General features: G+C 46.8%; 1 pseudogene; it reads left to right on the top strand.

Annotated features, from left to right (window-relative positions):
- The first annotated feature begins 911 nt into the window (after positions 1-911).
- LOC117054586 lies at positions 912-3,965 on the top strand (annotated as a pseudogene).
- Positions 3,966-11,271: the final 7,306 nt, after the last annotated feature.

Below are 11,271 nucleotides of genomic sequence, written 5' to 3'. Positions count from 1 at the left end.
CAACAGCGACAGGAAGAAGGCTGTTTTTCTGAGTTGCTGCGGTGCCGAAGTTTTCGAGTTGGCCCGAGGGTTGGTGGCTCCTCTCACGCTAGAAACAGCGACGCTGGCGCAGATAACAGACCAACTTACGAGGCACCTGGCCCCAGCAGCAACTAAGACAACACGCCGCATAGAGTTCCATAATAGAAGGCAGAAGGATGGCGAATCGGTTTCCATGTTCCTTGCTGAGCTGAAGGTCCTGGCGAGGCAATGTCAGTTCGTGGCTCTTGAGGAGGCGCTGCTTGACCAGTTCATTGGCGGCCTGAGCAGCAGTAAGGCCCGCCGTCGAATCGCTGCAAAGGAAGAGGTGGATCTAGCAACGGCAGTGCGCGAGGCTTTAGCCACAGAGACCGCAGAGGGGGGAAAGCTGAAAACCCCACAACGAAGCACCAGGCCGGCAGCAGAAACAGCCCACGCTATGTGCAGCCAGGAGTCCAGCCCGTCCCAGAGTCCATCCCGCGCCGTTGGATCCCTGGGGGCTGGTTCATCGGGAACAAAGGGAAGAAAACTAGAATGCCCCGGTTGTGGAGGCGCGCACGAAAGTCGGAAGTGCCGGTTCCGGAATGCCACGTGCCGCATTTGCGGGAAAATGGGCCATATTGCTCGGGTATGCAGGTCGGCTACCGGGGGAACATCAGGATCCCCACGATCGTTCCGGCGACAGGAAAACTCATCGGCACACATTGTGGACGACTGCAACTACCTCACCGAGATTGAGGGCAAGACTGTTCAGTTTCCTGCTCAGGGGAAGGCATCAATCCAGGTCAGCATTGAGGGCCACCCTTGCCAGATGGAGGTAGATTCTGGGTCAGGATTCACGATTGTCTCTGACAAGACAGCGAGGTCGTTTTTTTTTTAGGGGGTAAGCTTCCTCCATTGGAGCCTTTCCCCGCCACATTACAATCGTACTCGGCCTGCCGGATACACATCCTTGGAATGTGTTCCGTCAATGTAAGTTTTAAAAACAAAAGGGCTGTGCTTAAGCTGGTGATTGCCAAGGGAAAGCGCACTAGCCTATTGGGAACAGACTGGTTTCCTGCTTTAGGGCTGGGCATATCTGGGTTGAACGCCATAACGATATCCCCAAACACATTCGAGAAGCTTTATGAGGAGTTTACACCATTATTTGATGGCAGTCTGGGGTGCTATAAAGGGCCTCCCATTAATTTTGAGTTGGACCAAGGGGTGACTCCAGTCCGCCTTAAACCAAGACGAGTACCATTTGCCCTGCAGCCCAAGATAGAGGCAGAACTCGACAAACTAGTCCAGCAAAAAGTATTGGAACCAGTTGACTCAGCGAGGTGGGAAACCCCAATAGTGACCCCGCTAAAGGCAAACGGGGAAGTGCGTATCTGCGCAGACTATAAATGCACAATAAATAAGGCAATTCGGGGAAATTCTTACCCCATTCCAGTGGTGTCGCAACTGCTAGCAAAGTTGGCGGGAGGCAAGGTATTTGCAAAAATTGATCTTGCCCAGGCGTACCAGCAGTTACCTGTAACTCCACAGACCGCAGAGGCTCAGACTATTGTAACCCACAAAGGAACATTTAAGGTAAACCGATTGCAATTTGGAGTAAGTGTAGCTCCGGGAATATTCCAGGGCATTATGGAAAGGTTATTAAGGGAAGTACCGGGCACCCTCGTGTATTTTGATGATGTCCTAATATCGGGGAGGAACCCCCACGAGTTGGAAAGCCGCATCAGACAGGTGCTTCACAAGTTCCAGGAAGCTGGACTCCATCTAAAGAAGGAGAAGTGTATTTTTGGGGTTCCTACGGTGAATTTCCTCGGTTACACCATTGATGCTGAGGGAGTGCACCCCATGGAAAGCAAGGTTAGGGCCATCGCTAATGCACCCAAACAAAATGGAACTCCAATCATTTTTGGGTCTGGTAAACTTTTACCATGCGTTTTTACCGCACAAAGCAGCGGTGGCAGAGCCCTTGCACAGGCTTCTGCAGAAGAAGTGTGTCTGGCATTGGGGAAAGCCGCAACAAAAGGCTTTCGAAACCATCAGGGGAATGTTGTCTGCTGAGAGTGTTTTGGCACATTATGACGAAACGAAGCCCCTCGTACTTGCTTGTGATGCATCGCAATATGGGTTGGGAGCTGTGCTCAGCCACAGAGAGGCGGATGGGTCAGACAGACCCATCTCATTCTATTCAAGGACTCTTACATCCGCCGAGAGGAACTACGCGCAGATTGACAGAGAGGCATTGGCTGTGGTAGCGGGGGTTAAGAAATTCTATGACTTATGTGTATGGGCGATCGTTCCTAATCGAAACGGACCACAAGCCATTACTAGGCCTGTTTAACCCCAGCAAACAAACTCCTCAAATCCTGTCTCCTAGAATGCTCAGATGGTCGATCTTTTTAAATGGGTTCCAATATAAAATATGTCATGTGAAAGGGAAATTGCTCTGCCACGCAGACGCCCTCAGCCGGCTGCCACTCCAGGGAACTGGTGATTGTGATCCAGTACCAGCCGAACAGGTCACGATGTTGGAAACACTGCCAGGCGCTCCTGTGTCCGCGGAAGAAGTGGCGGCCAGGACGCGTAAGGACCCCACACTCTCCCGAGTCCTCGCCTGGGTAGGGAGGGGGTGGCCCAGTGGGGGCCAAGAAGAAAAATTCCGCCCATTCGTAATGCGGCAGCATGAGTTGTCACTTCATAAGGGGTGCATACTGTGGGGGGACAGGGTGGTCATTCCTAACCCCCTGAGGAATCTCATTCTAGAGACCTTGCACATGGGGCACCCGGGAATGGTCAGAATGAAATCCCTGGCACGTTGTTATGTGTGGTGGCCAGGGATGGATAAGGAAATAGAAATGTGGGTACACACGTGCAAAACATGCCAAGAGGTTCGACCTGAGGTTCCCGGGGCACCTATTCATTGGTGGGAACAGTCAAAGGCGCCGTGGAACCGTATTCATATAGACTTCGCGGGCCCCTTTCAAGGGAAAACATTTTTGGTTGTGGTCGACGCATACTCGAAATGGTTGGAGGTAGCCTTAGTTTCCAGTCCCACATCAGCAGCCGTTATCAAGGTTTTAAGGCGTTTGTTTGCCACGCATGGTCTGCCAGGAACAGTGGTGTCAGACAATGGGGCAGCATTCGTGTCAAATGAGTTCAGAGGGTTCCTTGCTGACAATTTCATACGAGGAGTGACCTCTGCCCCTTTTCACCCCTCCTCTAATGGTCAAGCAGAACGAATGGTGCGAACCGCAAAAGGGGCTATTTCACGTCTACTGGATGGTGACTGGGCAGCCCGGATAGCTCGTATGCTATTCTTGCAGCACGCCACACCCTGCACAGCCACAGGAAAATCACCAGCTGAGCTGCTGTTAGGCCGAAGGTGGGTGACAGTCCTGGACTTTGTGCATCCAGATAGGATGCCCTCGCGTCCTGCACGGGAGCCACCCCCACCTGAAGGGGATAGAACGAGACACTTTAATCCGGAGGATCTCGTGTGGGTGAGAAATTATGCCAGAGGTCCGATTTGGGTTCCGGGAGTCATTTCACGGGCCACCGGTCCCGTGTCATATCATGTCACGTTATCACAAGGTCAGGTCTGGCGCAGGCATGTGGATCAGCTGAGACGCAGGATACCCAGCCGGAGTGATGCCGAGGAACCTAACGCCTCTGCAGTAAATGGGGAGTCGCCATCCCCGAGCCAGGTAGAGACACCTGCACTGGGTAATGCCCCGCCAGGGCAGTCAGACGGTGCACTAACCGCTGAAAACACAGAGTTGGCGGAAGAAAATGAGCTGGGGGAACCTTCAGCAGGGACAGGGGTAGCCAATACACCCGAGGAGATCCCTCAGCCGCCAATTCCTCAGGTCACAACACCAGAGGTGAGACGATCGGGTAGAGATCGCAGGAAGCCACAGTTCCTGAAAGACTTCGTGTGTCATTCCCGCTAAGCGTGGGGGGGTGTTGTGTATTAAGCAATAACACAGTCTAGATGTTAGCATAACGTATTGTGTTGTATTACAGTCTTTATTTGAATGTACTAGTTACAGCGGGAACAGCAACCATTTGCTGAAGCAGGGAGCAGAATTTGGATCCTCTGTTGGATTGGTTCCCACAGGAGGGAAGCCGTGCCATTGGCTCCCGCCAAAATGTATCTCTCTCCACTAGATAACTGTTTCTATATAAACCCCAGTTTTCCCCATTCCCTTTGAGTTCGTCCAGCACCAGAAATAAAGAAATGTTGTACCTACTTCTTGCCTCCAGTCATTGACGACATTACATCACCTTTCTCTCTTGCTGCCAACTTGTTAAGTGAATATAAATCAGAATGGCTGTATCAGTTATTGGTGATTGCCCTTCAGCAAATTAACACAAATGACGTCTTTGTGCTCCAACCATTATGGGCTATTTAAAAATCCTTACTAATTTTTTACTCCATTGATCTTACATACGACGAATTTGGTCTAGGTCTACATATTGTTTTAGCTAGCAATGACTAAGCTATGATGATTTGTCAATCTTGTTTAGCCCAATTTCACGGGGGTCCTTCTTCCCCGGAGATCTTGCAATAGAAACGCTACACACCATTATGCCTCCATTCTTCCCCCTACAAAAGCATTTACCATAATCCCACAGATGATCCAGCTGCAGGTCCAGATCCACAGGCTGTTCTGCAGCTAACCTGTGTGGTTATTTCGTTCTCTCAATAACATGAAGATTTAAAGGAAGTATGAGCAATGCTTAATCACATAAAATGTCATATGAGGATTAATATGTGAATTTTATTGTTATTATTAATAATAATTTATTTCATTTATTAATTGTTTCCTATTAGGCATCTCAAAGTGACTTACAATGCAATAAAACCATGTATAAAACCCAATTTTAAAATAAAAAGAACTACACATTTAACAGCTAAAACAACAATTACATATATAAAATCTATTTCAAATTCAGTAGAGAGACCAACTGAGATAGCAATCTTCAATTGCAAGTCTCATTGAAAGAAGCTTTTAATTTCGCACTAAAAAGACAGTAGAGCTGATGCTTAGAATCATAGAATTGTAGGGTTCCAAGGGACCATAAGGGTCATCTAGTCCAATCATCTGCCATGAAGGAAGCTTTTTGCCCAATGTGGGGCTCGAACCCATGACCCTGAGATTAAGAGTCTCATGCGCTGATATTGTCTGATATATGGGAGGCAGTTCTAAAGTGCAGGTGCCACCACACAAAAGGCACTATTCTGATATCCAGTGGTCAGGGATGATGGGAGTTGTAGTCCCAAAACACCTGGAGGGCTGAGTTTGGGGGTGCCTGATCTAAGGTGTACATACTAGGGATTTGCACCAATTGCAAAGTTCACATTTTATCTATATACTTAACATTAGGATCTGTATTTCTAGTTTGACTTGTTATTCTGATCTGTATCCAATACATTAATGCTGAAGCTCTGTTTCCCCCATTACCTGTAATGCTGAACCTAAACACGGCTTATAGCTCTCCCTCTTTTCACAAAAGTGGATGAAATTTGCAGGTGAAGAACTCCTTGCTGAATGGATAATGCATGCCTAATCACAGACTGGCCGTATGCAGAGCCGTCTTTCCTATTGGGCTTACTGGCGTGTTGCACTGGCCTCTCAGGGGTGCCCCAGCGAGTGGGGGAGCTGTGCGGCTTTGCCGGCGGCCTCCCCTTTCCCTGCACGCCCGCCAGCTGTGGCCCCTCAACCATATGGCTGGCGGGTGTGCAGCTTGCTTCCCAAGCCTCCGCGGGAGGAGAGCGATCCCCACAGAGGCTTGGGAAAAGGTTGACAACTCTGGGAAATGGGGGGGGGGGCGCCGGAGGGATCTTTGCACCACGGCACTGGATATGCTTAAAACGGCCCTGGCCGTATGGACCACTTCCTCCATTCTGTTCAGATATCAGCTTAAAGCAGGTGTAGGAAACCTGAATGCGGTTCTCTGGGCCTCTCCATCTGGCCCTTGGGGCTTTCCTCAGCTCACAGCCCTCACTTGGCTTGCTTCACACTCTCCTTGAATGCTTTTGCCTAACTTGAAGGTCTCCTTGCACTCTATAATAATAGCCTGGATGGAAGATAGCGGGTGGTGTGTCAAAGCTAGGCTTTGCTCACATTTATAGTCACGGCTCTGTCCACTTTTTCTTCTGCCTTTGCTCACCCCTGGAAGGTTTCTCAAAAGAGAATGTGGCCCTTGGGCTGAAAAAAGTTCCCCACTGCCTTAGAGCTTTCCAGTGCAATTAGAAGAACAACTATGGTCATGGTTGCAACTGTGCTTTTAAGAGGGCATAAATTTACAGTTTTCAAATGTTAAATGCATGTCTGGGGGATATTACTTGGCATTCAAGAAGGCTACCTCTGGGTGTTGAAAAAACATCTGCCCTCATTAAAATCATTTAAAGGAAGCACTCTGGATAGCTTTAATTGAAACTAGTTGAAATGGCATATGTTTTGACTGCAAAAGAAAAGATTGTTTTGATCCCTGCTGTGTGGAAAATGACCACAATTACACTATCTGGTGCCTAATGCACACGTTTCTTTAATCAGATACAAAAAAAAAAAAACATGTACTGTGGTGCAAAAATAATTTTATTCATTACTGTGCACCAGGACTTGTTAAAACTGAAATAATAATAAAAATTGTATGCTGTTAGGAAACAGGTTTCATAAACATCGTGCATCAGTGATATGCTGTTATACTGGGACATGGAGATCTTAAAGACCGAAGTAATCTGCACTAAATATCATATTGGTCGGCTAAATGGGAAAAGCTAGTTAACTCCATTATCTCAAGGAAATGGATCTATCAAAGCTGGCAGAACCCAAAGAACAATATTTTTCTTCAGTGGTGGTCCCACTCTGGTTTCCTTTTGTTTTGTCCACAGATATGTATGTATTAAGGAATGCAGTTAATGGGTTCATCCTCCATGAGTCAGCAGAGATGACTCATTCCCCACAATGCACCTGCAGACATCTTGTGACTCTCTTATCTGTATTACTGCGCAGATTTGGCAAGTAATTTGTGTATAGAAGGACTCAGGTTACAGTGTGCTGTATGGGTCGTGGTAGGAGATTTCACGAATTTTTGAAGGCTATCTGTTGGAACTGTGGATTCGAGTGAAGACTTTTGAAGAGATAGTCTGAGGAAGAAGCTGGGAAACTGCAAGACTGCAAAAGTCAAAGAACTCTATCAGTTACAGCAGTGGCATAGCATGGAGGGTACCAGAGGTGCCGTTGCCCTGGGTGCACAGTCTGGGGGGTATAAACCAAGCACACACACACACACAACCCCGCAGAGATCCTTGTCGTGCGCCCTCCGCGCTCTGCCCAGCGTCCGGTGGCAGTGCCGGCTGGGGAGCGCAGAGGGTGCTCTTCACTCTCCCTGCCCAATGCACGAGCACCTGACCAGTGACGGGGGCTGGGTGCGTGCGTAATCGCCCCCGGGCACTGGCAAACAGCGCAATGCCCCTGGGTTACAGGACTTTGCAAGCAACTGAAGTTAGGACTTGGCTGTGGACTTTAACACAGCAAGGACTTTGAAGCAAATAATCCTTTGTGTATATAGTGTGTAAATATAGAGTGAGCCAAGTAAAATAACATTGCTAAAAACAACTTTTTTTCAAGTTGGGGAGCTTAACTGCTTGACTGAAGTTTCCATGGTGCATACAAAGAGAAGACCCTAACCAATTTTGCTTTTGTGTTGTAGTTGGGAAATTTGGGGTTCATCAGACTGCCAATTTCCTCCACTTGGTTGGTACACACTCTAGAAACCATGCATGCCCTTTCTCACTTCGCTTGCCAGCGACATACTCCCCTTGGTAAACTTGCATACACACCTTGCCAACCTCCTACACACACACACACACCAACTCCGCTCCCATTCACACCCAATGACCCCATTGCCAAATAGTAAAATATGGGCTAGCATGAACCAGACACTAGACACAGAAAGCCAGAATTTGTCCCCCAAAGCATGACCAATTCAAAAAGCCTACCAGAGATAGTGCTGCCTCTGCAAACAGGGGTTTCCTTCACCCAGGTCAACGACTCAGTTTGGCACACCCATGCATGTTTGCACACACACACACACACACACACACACACACACACACACACACCCTCAACACATTTGTTCTTAAAGGGCATAAAAATAGGCAATATATTATCTGAATATTTTGAATAAAATATTTTTATGTAATCTTTTTATTGACTTCAAACATGATTTTCACAACAAAATATCCACCATAACTTATAACAAGTAAAATAAAGTATGCACTCTTAAAGCATTGGGAGATATAATGTATATCAACTTATAGCGTTATAATTTTAAAGCTAGTATCACTGGATCAAGCTATTCCATTTTGTTGAATTAATTAAATAGCTTTGGTTGGATTTTGAATAAATGTGCAATTAATTGTTACTGTCCTGAATCGTGCTTTTATAAGGTATTGGATACTGGGGATGAGTTTATGGAATCAAGGGACGGTGGCCTGAAAAAAGGGGGTGCAGAGAAGTTTAGCATCTCAAGGGACAAACATTTGTGTGGGGAGGAAGCTTCAGGGGAGATTGTGCAATGGAGACCATGCAGATGTTGGGTCTCCGATTTGCAGCTGGATTGCATGGCTTCAGGCCCCTGCCAATGGGTCCCAGGAAAGGAGCTTTTGCGGGGTGGGGTCTCTTTGCCCCTTTCTTCTCTCCCCCCTCTCTCACCACCATACTGCATCTTTACCTCATTGTCCTCTCTGGACATCCACCTCCCCTTGCTTTCTATACCAATTTCCTTTCCTTCAATATAAGGGGGGAGGGGGCATTTTCCAATGTCACCCCTCCTCCCCTTTCTAAAACCTCCCATTTCTTGAGATGCTCGTTTAGTCTGCCTGGAAACTTTTGATCCATAAAGCAGGTTGCAGAGCGACCCCTGCCTTTGTTGGGATGAGAACAGGATGTGATGGCTCTGCCTTTTGCCTCCTGATCTCTGGGCTCTGCTGGGAAATTGCCCCCTCCCCATTTACTGTGAAAGTTGCTGAAGGAGGATCAAGATTAAAAGTTGGGGGTGAGCGGGGAGAAAGTATCCCCCTCCCCACTCCCCCATAAAGGCTCCCCCCTTCACCTGCCATGAGGATTTGTGTTGCAGGATCCTGATGCGAATCAGCTGGGGGTCTCCTTCCCACAGCAGAGAGTCTGAATGGTGGTGGGAGGAGGGGTGGCTTTGAGTGCAAACGTAAAGAGGGGAGGGGTGTAAAACTGTGCAACCGTCATCCACCAGAGAAGAGGGAGAGAAGTAACGGGGGGAGGAGGGGAAATCAGGAAGAGTCTTGCCACTCACAGTCACACACAGAGGCTCAGGGAGAGCCAGGGGCGTAGCAAGGGGGGCGGGGGCAGGCCACCCCGTATTCCATAATGGAGGGGGTGACAAATTACCAAGGAACAATTTGGGGGGGATTCGAATTTTTTCATTTTTTTTTTGAATTTTTTTTTGAAATTTTTTTTGAAATTTTTTTGAAATTTTTTTGAATTTTTTTTTAATGCCAGCTCCGAAGGTCTTATCTTACTATACTAGGGATTATATAGCTATATATGAAATTTCATGCATATCGGTTAATATCTTGACCCTCCTCCACCAAAATAGCTGTTCCCTTGGCTGTTTTCCTATGTCATGAAGGATGAAATTTCAGTTCAGAGAACACTTACTGTTCTCAACCCTAACCCTGTGGAAAGCCATCTAATTAGACTTTAATTTGATTCTGGGATGTTTTCAGGAGGTCATTTAATTATTGTTTGATTTTATACCAATGTTATGTATCTGATGTTAGCCACCCTGAGCCCGACTTCGGCCGGGGAGGGTGGGATATAAATAAAAGTTTTTTATTATTATTACTTGTTATTATTCCTTTGTAAGAAAATATGAAATAACGTAAAACCATTTTTGCGGGGGGGGGGGGATCAATGGGGGGGTTGACAAAAATTTTCCGCACCGGGTACCACCTGACCTTCCCATGCCTGGGGAGGTGACAAAAAAAATTATGCCCCCAGGTACCAATTTACCTTGCTACGCCCCTGGGGAGAGCAGCAAACTGGTTGGCAGGCTAGGAGCCTTAATGGTGCCCTCTGGAGGCTTAACCCACAGCGAAGGTCCTGGGTACCCCCCCCCCAAGTTTCACCCCTATGCACACACTCTTTTACATTAGCCCACGGTCCTACATGTGGGTGTGCAATCCCATGGATGGATTTAGCAATGTGGCCCCTGCTTAGCTGCTCTCATTATGGGCCTTTTCCTAAGCGAATTTGAGACACACTAATGCTTTGTGTGTCAAACTTCAGTACACTGAATGAGGTAGAACGATGAAGCAATTGCTCAAATAAAGGTGGTAATTGTGTTTTGCTGAATTTTAAACATCCCCAGATTTAAGCAGTGGGTTTCTGCAGCTGCACTTATTCCTCACATATTTGGGGGAATTACTGGAGTATACAAAAGGCCAAATGGACCCAGAAAGGCTCTGGGGCCTGACAACTCTGTGCTCATTGTCTTATCTAGATGACATATGGGAATCCTGTAGCCCTCCAGAAGTTGCTGGACTCTGAATTCCCATCAGGCCCGTCAGCATAGCCAATGGTCAGGAATGGTGGAAGTTGTAGTCCTGCTACATCCTGAGGGGCACAGGTTAGACACCCTGATCTAGACAATTAATTTGGGTTGCCAAATTATGCAGACTAAATTGGCTCACAGTCTTCCTCAGATGTTCAGTATAAGACCAATGAAATTGGAAACATGTATTTTGAGTACTGAGGGCAGTTTTAATGTTTTTTAAAAGGATAACTGATTCCTAAAATTCCACCAACACCTCCCTCTTTGTTCTTCTTCACTTTTACATAGTAAAATGTCTTTTACTTTTCATTTAAACATTCAGAAGACAGCTGAGGAGGGGGGGAACTGCCAACTTTTTTGAGGAAGAAATGGAATCCTTTTAAAATATTGTTTTAGAACGTTATATATTATGTGAACTTTGTAAGGAAATGGGCTTTGTAAAGCACTGTCCAAAATGAAAAGCGGTTGTCTGAAAATGCAATCATTATATTCAGGATGGATTCTTCTAGCCTCAATTTAGAAAAATGTGGCTTGCTGTGTGCATAAATTTGCCCTGATTGAAAAAACCACTTTTTTGTAGAGAGCTACGTACTTCAGTCTTTTGAAAGTGCATTTCCTTTACACAATTCCCTTTTCTATAATAAACCAGGGAAACTA

Source organism: Lacerta agilis, chromosome 10 (genome assembly GCF_009819535.1).
Source record: "Lacerta agilis isolate rLacAgi1 chromosome 10, rLacAgi1.pri, whole genome shotgun sequence".
NCBI classification, from domain to species: Eukaryota; Metazoa; Chordata; class Lepidosauria; order Squamata; family Lacertidae; genus Lacerta; species Lacerta agilis.
This window is presented reverse-complemented; position numbering and strand designations above follow the sequence as displayed.